This window comes from Rattus norvegicus, chromosome 11 (assembly GCF_021556685.1).
Source record: "Rattus norvegicus strain SHRSP/BbbUtx chromosome 11, alternate assembly SHRSP_T2T, whole genome shotgun sequence".
Classification (NCBI taxonomy): Eukaryota; Metazoa; Chordata; class Mammalia; order Rodentia; family Muridae; genus Rattus; species Rattus norvegicus.
This window is the reverse complement of record NC_141544.1, coordinates 64,051,051-64,061,795: the sequence shown is the minus strand read 5'-3', so window position 1 is coordinate 64,061,795 and position 10,745 is coordinate 64,051,051. Positions and strand designations below refer to the sequence as shown.

The 10,745-nt window shown below is 40.3% G+C and overlaps 1 pseudogene; it reads right to left on the bottom strand.

Annotated features, from left to right (window-relative positions):
- Nucleotides 1–10,406: 10,406 nt before the first annotated feature.
- LOC120095707 (U6 spliceosomal RNA) lies at nt 10,407–10,521 on the bottom strand (annotated as a pseudogene).
- Between the last annotated feature and the right edge of the window lie 224 nt (nt 10,522–10,745).

Sequence of the window (10,745 nt, the reverse complement as noted above, 5' to 3'; positions counted from 1 at the left end):
AAAGGCAAAGCTATGAAATTCAGAAGGAAAAGTATACCAAATGCTTTATTTGACAGTAATAATATTTTTCCAGGCTCATCAAATTAAATTATCCTGGGCCATAATTTTTATATGTAAGCACTTTAAAAAGAAACCACTCTTTACTCTTTCAGACTCTGAAACTACTTGGATCCAGGGAATACTTTTAGATGTCAAATACTAGATTAAGCATTAAATAGATGTCTGAGAGGCATAACCTCCAGGTAATATTATTACCAGACGTAAACCAGGATGTAGATGGAACCCGGTAGGCACTATGCACAGGACCATGCCACGTGGCCTTCAGCAAAGACAGACTTGGACAACCCCGGATCTGATGGGTTTCAAGTTTTCTGCTTTGGGACAAACTAAACCAAGACAGTGGCTATGTTCTGCTTTGTATCACCCTGCTATCTTAGTTCAGTTTAATGTTTAAAGTCTTTTTTGGCTGAGTCTTGTTTCCAATACCAGATTGTATACTGGTAAGAACGTTGGAGTTTCCTATATATTGTATTATCCTTGCATGGGGTAGGTTTCTATTGGAAATATTTATTGACTACGTCAAGATGGTAGATGGAGGTGGCACACCCTCTGGAATTCTGCTTACCTGACATCCAGACTCTTCCAAAAGCACTTGGTGTTCATCAGCATCGGTCTAGCAAATTGACACGAGACTCCTTTTTATTAATTCCTCGTCAAGTTACCCTGCTCATAAGATCGGTACCTCTGGCCCTAAACCATGAATATACCAGCCACTTACTTTAAAATACCCCTTCTGGCTCCATAAAAACACTACCTCAGTTCAAGTGACTTTACGTACTAGAAATCTTGATAAAGCTAACAGTGATTAATTTTAATATCCTTCCATGTAAAAATATAGCCTGTGTTAATTTAATTTTAAGATTCTGGTAAAATAAGCTTATTACCACTGAACTCATTACATATATTGTACCAATCAGAATCACCTTTTCTGGACTATGAGCTAAAACCAGCATGTGAAATGGATCCCACTCAGAACCATGGAGTGGGGGTGGGAGTGGATGGGGGTAGCCTTGTGGAGTAGTAGGTACAGAAGTTGTTTATCGTAAGGTTGGCTTTGAAAACAGCAAATCAAGTCGGATCTTGGCAGTGGCTCCGTTCTTCGGTTAGCCCTTGTCTCTCTTTTGCTTCTCGAAGCATGACCTCCAGTATATCTGTCTCTAATGGCTTGATCAAGATGTTCAGCAACATGAAGACGCACAATTCATCAATCCCAAGGGACAGGAAGAAGTGCAAGATGTGCTCATCTGCTTGGGTGACATAAGAAGGAGGAAGGCATATAGACCCTCACTCGCAGTTGTCAAGAAGCTTCCAGACAAGGACTGTAGCCATGCCCTCTATAATACAACCCACAAGACCAAGGAGAGCAAGAGGAGGGCCTAGTGGTCACGAAGGTCCCTGAGAGTGTGTCTCCTAAGAGCAAAATGATCTATGCTAGGTCCAAGGATTTCACCAAGAGTTGACTGGAATCAGCATGAATTACAAGTATGCTAGCAGGAGGGTCAAGGCTCACTCCATTGTTATCTCTCTGGAATGCAAGCCTTTGTGATCAGCCTTCAGCCCCCTGCCTGAGACATACTAGCCCAGACCTGCCCTCCTTCCCCTCTGGGAGCTGCAGGTTGTTCCTACCAGACCTGAGGAGCCTGGGAAGGTCCCAGCAGGAAAAGGGCAATGCCTTTACCCCAGTGACCTAAACAGTCAGTTCTCTAATGGTTCTGGATTTCCTGGGAACCACTTTTGATCTGAATCCTTTCGAGCTGAAGCAGAACAAGTTAGTGCCTGTCATTTAAACCAAGGTAGAAGCTGGAGTTTTTGTTTTACCTGGAAGAGTTTGGAGGGCAGAAAGGGAAGGAGGAAATGGTATCATTGTATAATCTCAACAAATATATATATGTATATATATATAATAAATGAAAAAAATCAATGCAAGAAACACTTAAGAAGAGTAATATATCAATATATCAATACAGCATTAAGATACTTGACTAAGCTGTTGCGATGGCTCACATTTGTAATTTTAACACCTGTGAGGCATTGTCAGGAATAGTGTCATCAGTTTAGAGCAACTTGAACTCTATAGTGAGTTCCAGGCTAGCCTGGGCTACAGCTTAAAAATTCTATCTCAAAACAGAAAAAAAAGTCTTTATATAATTATATAAAATCTCACAAACTTAAAACTTTTATTTTTTAAATTAAAAATACATGAAAAAATTTTCATACCCACAATATGTGTAAAACTTTTCTAAACAATTGATTCAGTTTCTCACATTATGATGCCCACTCCACAAAAGATGGTATTTTCAATTGTTTTGAATTTTTTAAAAAAGTGCATATAGAGACCTAACATCAGAAAGAATACAGACTAGTAAATACAAAAACGTGCATAAGTTACTAAAATAAAAGAAATATAATAAGGCAACTAAATTGTTCACTTTCTTTCTAATCCATCTCCTGGTTGAGTGTGCATTCAAACGTTTTTTCATTTGAAAATGCACGTTAATGCCAATTTCTGGCAAGAAATATGGCAACAGTTAAAACAAATACATGGAAGCGTTCATATGCTTTGACTCACCATATCTTTCCACAAATTTCCTTTAAGGAAATGATAAAAGATGTACATCAATATTTCTAAGAACACTGGCCTTTATACCACTGTACTTGTAAAACTTAAAACATAAGTTGTATATCTTTTTTAACTCATTAGATAAATTATTGACAATGTTTCATATAAAAGAATGTTATTCAGTGACTAAAAACATCTTAAAAGAATATTTAAAGATAGAGTAAAATACAACAGACCTTTGGTTGAAAAGGACAGATTGCAGCTTTCATAACTATATAGATTTTATCTAATCCTAGTTTTCACGATGTTCACCAGTGTTAAAAATAATGCTATGAAATATTAGTAGCTTTATTTGTAAGCAGTAGGATTTTTAATGTATTTTACATTTAAGTATATTGTGTGTCTTTTCAAGTAATTCCACAATCACTTATATTTGAAAAAAAATCAAACATGGGACAGTGGTGAACACATGCCTTTAATCCCAACTCATTGAAGTCAAGGCAGGCAGATCTCTGAGTTCAAGGCTAACCTCTTCTACAGAGCAAGTTCCAGAGTTACACAGAGAAACTGTGTCTTGGAAAAATAAAAGAAGGATAGGAAGGAAGGAAGGAAGGAAGGAAGGAAGGAAGGAAGGAAGGAAGAAGAAAAAAGAAAGAAAAACCAAATCATATTATTAAAAGAATGACTCTTCAAGTTCATTTGTCACATGAAGTAACACATTTAGTAATGTGGTACGCCTTTCAATATACTAAGGAAGCAGGAAGCAACATCCATTTAGTCCATTTTCAGAACTTAAGCATTAGATCGAGCAGGTGTTAATAATCCCAGTTAGACGAGAAAGAAGTTTAAGATTGAAGAGACTAAACGACTTTCTACTACTCAGTTCAACAAGCATACTTTATTTGGGGGGGTATATAGTAATTAACTATGAATCGAATTGGGCATTTAAGCATCAGCTATAAAAGATTAAAAATTGTTCCCAAGAGTTTGCAATCTTACAGTAAGTGGCATTATTTTAAAAATTGGTATTTTCAATTGGGGGGGATAAGTGCTATTAGCGATTTGTCGGAGGAACTACACCAAAAATACTACTCTGAACTATTTCAAATTGCCCATATTGAACTGAACTATTTCTTAATCTACCAAAAAAATAGTAAAAAAAAAAATTTGAGGCGGGATCGTTTTACATTGTACAGTGTTTGAACTTGCTTTATAAGCCAAGCAGCCCTCAAATCTGTTACCCTCCTGCCTCAGCCTGTCAGGATTATAGATGAATGTGACCAGGCCTAGCAAAAATACCATTTGCATGTGGTTCATTCCGGTGCAAACAAACCTCATGCTAAGTAGGAGTGCAAAGACTCTTGATGGGGAAGGACATTGTCAGATAAAAATATCTTCATGGAGAATCAGAAGGGGAAAACACAGGGTTGGGGATTTAGCTCAGTAGTAGAGCGCTTGCAAGGCCCTGGGTTCAGTCCCCAGCTCCGAAAAAAAAAAAAGAAAAAAAAAACACCAAAAAACAGAAGGGGAAAACACAACAACATGAACAGAGAAAGTTTAATATTAAGACTTATCAACTGAAACAGGAGGTCTGACTAATGAGAAGTTGCTAGTGAGAAATCCTTAGGAAGAAAATAGATTCAGGAACTACCACCCAGCCCTGACAGTGAGGTAAAACATCCAGGAAGAAGTGCTTTTTTACTGCCCCAGGCCGGAAAACTTGTTGAGGAGGCTATATCGGTGACTCACTGCATGGCAGAGGTGAAGGAAGAAGTCCTTGAATCATACTAGGGCACAGGAAAGTCGTCCACAGGCAAGCGTCTGAGGAACGAACAATCCGAGCCAGTGCGGGGGGTGGAGTGGCAGGGGGTGGGGTGGGGGGTGGGGGGGGTGGCGGGGAGCTCCTTCCTGAAGAAGGTGCTGGAGGAACCACCTATAAGCCAGAGGTGTTCGCCTGGAGTTAGAGAAGCCGTGGGTGCTGACGGGATAGAACACCTACTGAACAGGAGAGAGAACCCCATCCTCCTGCAATCTTTCCACTCGGCCAATAGAAGTTAGCATTCTGTCAGGTGCAAAGAAAATCTATTTAAAAGACTACATCCAGGGGCTGGGGATTTAGCTCAGTGGTAGAGCGCTTACCTAGGAAGCGCAAGGCCCTGGGTTCGGTCCCCAGCTCCGAAAAAAAGAACCAAAAAAAAAAAAAAAAAAGACTACATCCAGTTGTATGCAGCAGACAGCGGAGGGTGATTTGTGTTCTGTAGCATTAGGATGTGCTACACTCTGTGTGAAACTGAAACGGGGTGAGTATGCACACTCATTCAGAGTGGCCCTGAACTAAACCCTCTCTCTCTACTCCCTGCTTGCTAAGAGAGCTCTGACAAAACGCGTTTTAATATGGCACTAACTGAAGGAGAAATATACCATCAAAGTTTACAAACAAACAAAAAACAAAAACAAAAACTTTACAACCATTAGCTGACCCAGAGAGAATTACAGCCTGAATTTACACTACCCACATGGTCCAAAAATGTTTTCAAGGTGAGATGATGTTTACGGTGATGCTGTGTTGGTAGTGCTCCTGGAGGGTTTGGGGAAAGTTAGCAACAACCCTCTGAGAAGGAAGGGGCCTCAAATCCAGGTTAAAAAAAAAAGAATCTGACAGACAGATGTCAAGAATTACTAAGTCAGTATCAAAAATCACAAATTACATGGCTGGGGGGATGGCTCAGTGGGTCAAGTCATTGCACAAGTGTGAAGAACTAAGTTCAGATGTCCAGCATGGGCATAGTGCCGGTCGGTTGTGGTGACCAGCCTGCAATCCTAGTGCTCGGGAGACAGAGATAGGAGCACCCTCAGAGAAGCTGGTAGGCAAGCTGGCTGGCTAGGCTAAATCAGCAAGCTTTGGGGGCAGCAAGAGGCCCTACCTCAAAAATAAGTAGAAGACAATAGAGAAAGACACCTGACTCTAGTCTCTGTTCTCTACATGAACATGCAATGCATACATCCATGCAAGCATGTGTACACACATGTATGCAAATCCATACATATATACTTGTAAAAAAAATCATAAAACACAGAAGAAAAATTGCCACAAAGCACAAGAATTGGCAAAAGCAAACTCACAAAGGCTTTAACTATGTAAATTGGCAAGCAAAAAGATATGTTTAATATAGTTTTAAAAGAAATAAGACTAAACCCAGACTTGTGGACATGCTATAATCCTAGCATTTGAGATCCTGCAGAAGGAGCCTTCAAAGACAGCCTGAGCCACATCGTAAGAACCTTTCTCAAAACAAACAACAACAGAAACATAGAGACTAAAAGACAGTAGACCAAGACAATATGAGAATGAATTATACAGGACTTCTAAAAATGAAAGCCCTAATACTTGAACTTTTTTTAATAATTAATTTTAAAAACTGAAGAAGAGAATTTGCAAATTATGTGACCATTAAGACTTAAGATAATTTAGAAACAAAAATTATACACAAAACAAATGAGTTCCTTTTTTTTTTACAAAGGGATTAATCAAATAATTAAAGTATATGTTTATCTGGAAAAAGATTGTCATTCGCACGGACAAAACAAACTATACTCATCAGTACAGCTGTGAAATAATTGAAGGTTGCTTTAACTGAACTTTTGGCTACTTTAATGAATTCTACCACCCTTCTCCACTCTCCCAACCCCCAACACTAGGTAGGGGAGAAAGTAGGCTAGAAGAGAAAGGGGGCGTTGGTCTGTTAGACTACTTCCTGCTGGTTAGGGGTGTTCTTTGGAGCAGGGTTGATCTTTGTTGTCAGGATATCTAATTTCTTTTTTCTCTGTGCACCATCACCTGACAAACCACCACCACAAGAACAACCAGCCAGCCAATCAGCCTCCTTCTAGCAGGGCTGTAGCATTTATATATCCTCAGAAGAGTCCCCAGAATTCCAACATAAACACTCTGCAACTGGCAGAATCACACCCCTGCCAGAGCACGAGACAAATCATCGTCAGCTGCCATGGACAATCTGAAGCAGCACTGTGATCCCACACCCGGGGTTAAAACAGAAACGTATTCCTTTAATATGTCTGTGTTTTAAAATAAATCAACACATGCACTACAGGCTGATCTTGGTTGCCAAATGAATAGCACAGGTATACTGCCCATTTTGCAGGCCAACATTATGGTCTCAGAAGTAGGTTTGCGAGTGGATTAACTGACAACGTAAACGTGACCCTAAAAACATGTTGGAGAAATGCTAAAATATACTGAGGCAAAGCTATGGTGACTCGCTAATGTCCACTGACAATCTGGAGATTTTTACTATGAGGTTGTAACTACTGAGACCTCTGCTTTGTCCAGCAGAAGTAGCAGAAGGGAAGCAAATATCTAGGTCAGATTAGGGAGCTAGGAGAAAAGTTACATTTACAGCACAGATAAGTTACTCAGTTTATCATCTCAGGGATTCTGTTTAACAGTCAGTTGGTGTTCCAAAAAGTAAATTAAGGTAAATATTTTAAGGAACAACATGTATCACCCATGCTCCATTCTAAGTATGTCTTCAAATGACAAAGCCTTTTCTGACCCTAACATGATAAATTATTATAAATCACGCAGGAGCATGGTTTTCCACACAAGCAAAACTGGAAGAGGCGACAAGCTTCCGTGAGTAACAGGAGTTTGTCACAGGAGTTATCCTGAAGGGAGATACCTACTCCTGTCTCACTAAGAACCATCACAGTGGAGACACTTAGGGATGGTCTTCCTTCTCCTTCACAGCGTTCTTAAGGGACCACACACCACATAATTGGAGAAAGAAGCCTTTATTCAAAAGTGCATGCATGACTCAGCGTCTCTCTATGGTGGCTTCAGTTACCGTATGACCATGCACACTGAGACTAATGTCCATTAATTCTCTCGCTGCGTTGAGCTCCTGCTGCAAACGTGCAATGCATGAAACGAGAGGTTGTGCCGGATGGAGCAGTGGGTTCGGATACTTTTCTAATTGTCAGTCTGGTCTCCCCTCACACTCTGCAGTCTTCATGGTTTCAGGTCCCGCTTGATCTTTCCCTGCAGTGTTTTTCTGTCTTGTGCTCCTTACATGTCAAAGAAGAGACTTAGAAAACAAGTTATCAAGTTCCTGAAATCGTAGTTTATGAAGATTTAATTAATCTGAAAAGCACAGTGTAAACATACTAGATTATAAAACACTTTCAGTGTGTTTACCCTTTATTGAAATTTAGGATTGGGACTCCACCATATTCCTTATTCAGATAATCTTTCAGAGTGGCCTTTTGTTCGTTTTGATTTTGTTTTGTTTGTTTGTTTGTTTTTTTAATTTTTTTGTTTTGTTTGTTTTTTGAGGCAGGGTTTCTCTGTGTAGTCCTGGCTATCCTGGATCTTGCTGTGTAGACCAGAATAGCCTTGAACTCTGAGATTTGCCTGTCTTTCCCTCCCGAGTGATGGGATTAAAGGTGTATGCCATCACATCCTGGTCAGAGTGACCTTTTAAAGCAGTCAATATTTTCAGTTCTCTAGCCCATCCATTTCCTGTACCTCGTGTCAATGCATGTAAAAACACCAAAGAAGTCGTTCATAGTACAGAAATAAGCCTCAGTCCAATAAAATATTCAGGACCAAAATTGGTCACTTGACTGTAGTTTGCTGAGCTGTGGCCCAGGCAGCATGAAGCTTGGGGTCTTATCAGTCTCAAGTGTTCTTGCAAAGTCCCTGACACCATGGAATGTGTTTGGTGTTTTCCAGACTCCACTTTTCCTAGTTTATGTAACAATGGGATGCGGGATGAATATTTAATTGCTCAGATTAATTGGTTAATTGGTATTAACTATGGTGAATTGGCCAGGACACTGGCACCAAATTTATTCAACAAACATCATCTATGTCCGGCTTTGTTCTGAGCACCCAAGAGATATCGGGAAAAGAAAACCCACAACACAGTAGTAAATGGCACCATTAGTTAACTTGTAAGAGGCAGACTGAACACTAGAGAGTGGGTCATGAACTCTGCACATTTCGCCGACCATCCACCTATTAGAAAGTTTCTGAACATTTAAAACGATGATAAATTAAATTAAACGCCAGGACCTGTAAATACCCGTGTAATAAGAGGAGAAAGATAAATCAGACCGTAATAGCTAAGAACTGTCATTTGGTATAATGGTATACATAAAAGATTTACTTAGCTGGACATGAGGGTTCATGCCTGAAATCCCAGCCTTCAGGAGGCTGAAGCAGGAGATTAGATGCTAGAGACCAGCTTATCCTACCTGGCCAGAATTGTCTCCAGAAAAGAATGTTTACTACGTTTTCAAATTGTGTTATTTGTGTCTTTGTGGCCATAAAAACACCCCACAAACCTAGCCCCTTATCTTGCTACATCCGGTCCTGAGGAAGAGTCTTGTAGCCGGGCTGTTGGAGAGGGCTTCTGGCTTTGGGTAAGTTTCTAAGAAAGCTTCATCTGAAGATACTAAAGGTATAAAAGGCTTAGGGAACTGTGCCTGTCTCCTAGGTTTCTTTGAGAAAAAAGCCCAGGGGAGGATGGTTAGGAGAGCGCCTATATCAGTGTTCCTTTAACACAGTCCCAAGTTATCTCCTCTAGGTTTCAGATAAAAAGATTACAAAGGAGTCATCCCCCACATGGGAGTCTGAGCAGACTTCCCAAGTCCAGGAAATGCCTACCCTTATCTCCTTTAAATTGTGGGGTCTTTGAAACACTAGAACATTTGTCTGGCTGCTTTGTCAAGGGTTTGGGCCTCACTGTGAATGATTGTATCCTTTTTTTAGTCTTCTTGAAGCTTGGGAAAAGGTGGAAGAGATAGAGCAGAAGTAGACAGAAATGCAAACAGAATATTTCCCTCTCCTGAAGGAGGACAGTTGAGTAAAAATTGTTTTTGAGATGGTTTGTCAAGACTGCTTGGCCCTCATGGTATGTCCTTGGAGTCAGGCTGTGGCAGCCCCAGGCGGTCCACCTGATCTGCTTACCTGGTGACTGTTGGGAAAGACTCTGGGAAGCTTCACTTGTTTTTTTTTTTTTTTTTGTTTTTTGTTTTTTGTTTTTTTTTTTTCTTCCTGGGTCTGGAGACACAAATTATTCTCCAAGGAGGTCTCTAGTGAGTTAGGCCCCAGGTCAAAGAGCATGATTATCAGTAGCTTAATCATCTGGCCTCAATTTGGAAAGTGTGGGTTCCCTGACCACCACCAACCTACCAAATTAGAGTTGCTGAGCCAGGGGGAAGGGGTGACCAGGGGGAGTCCAATGCTCTGCAGGGTTCGTTTTGTTTTGTTTTGTTTTTATTGGTTTTATTAATCAGTATCCCAGTTGCTTGTCGAGTGACGATAAAAGCTTCTTTTCTTTGCAGAAACCCTTTCCTAACTAGCCTTTCCCCACAAGACAGCTTAATTTTTAGCTTTTGCAGAGTTCTTGTGTCAAAACCTGTGCTGTGTGGAAGGACAATCCTAGAACTGTCTGGAAACAGTTCTTGGTCAAAAGTCGTTAATAGAGACAACCGAACCAAGGAGTTTCTTTAAATCAAGATAGGCGGTTGGGGATTTAGCTCAGTGGTAGAGCGCTTGCCTAGCAAGTGCAAGGCCCTGGGTTCGGTCCCCAGCTCCGAGAAAAAAAAATCAAGATAGGCGTGTTATATAGGATAAAGCTGGCTAAGTTACCATAAATGGGGTTGTTAACCTAGGCTCCACAGGTAAATAATTGAAAATGACATCTTCCTTCTACTGTGCCAACAGAAACCAGCAGGAGTAACACGGATATTTCTTTATTTTTTTTTAATGGAACGCTTCACGAATTTGCGTGCCATCCTCGCGCAGGGGCCATGCTAGTCTTCTCTGTATCCCTCCGTCTTTTTTAAAGTGTATGTGCTGCTGAAGCGAGGAGCACAGATATTTCTATTATTATACTCCAGTTGTTGTCAGTGGCTTGAAGGACCATTTGTTTTCATTGCAACTTCGCATTTGTTGTTAGATCTGTCATTAGATTTTTAAATTTTGTTTTATTCTTGAGAGTATAACAGAATTACATTATTTCCTCCCTCCCGTTTCTCCCTCTAAACCCTTCCATATACCCCTCCTTGTTCTTTTTAAACCGAAGGGTTCTTTTTTCAT